Source organism: Arachis duranensis, chromosome 4, assembly GCF_000817695.3.
Source record: "Arachis duranensis cultivar V14167 chromosome 4, aradu.V14167.gnm2.J7QH, whole genome shotgun sequence".
Lineage (NCBI taxonomy): Eukaryota > Viridiplantae > Streptophyta > Magnoliopsida > Fabales > Fabaceae > Arachis > Arachis duranensis.
This window is the reverse complement of record NC_029775.3, coordinates 26,806,639-26,806,860: the sequence shown is the minus strand read 5'-3', so window position 1 is coordinate 26,806,860 and position 222 is coordinate 26,806,639.

Sequence of the window (222 nt, the reverse complement as noted above, 5' to 3'; positions counted from 1 at the left end):
ATGCATAAACCACAAATCAATACTCATTACCCAATACATCAAATTTTCAATACAACAAGCATACAAGGCCACACAATTCTCAACCCAATCTTTAATTCACATTACATACCAACTATGCATATTAGCACCAACCATTTACACAATCCAAACTTAATCCTAGGGCATCTAGCCTAGAAATTCTCATCACACCACACGGTACTTAAATGAAACTTAAACCGTACC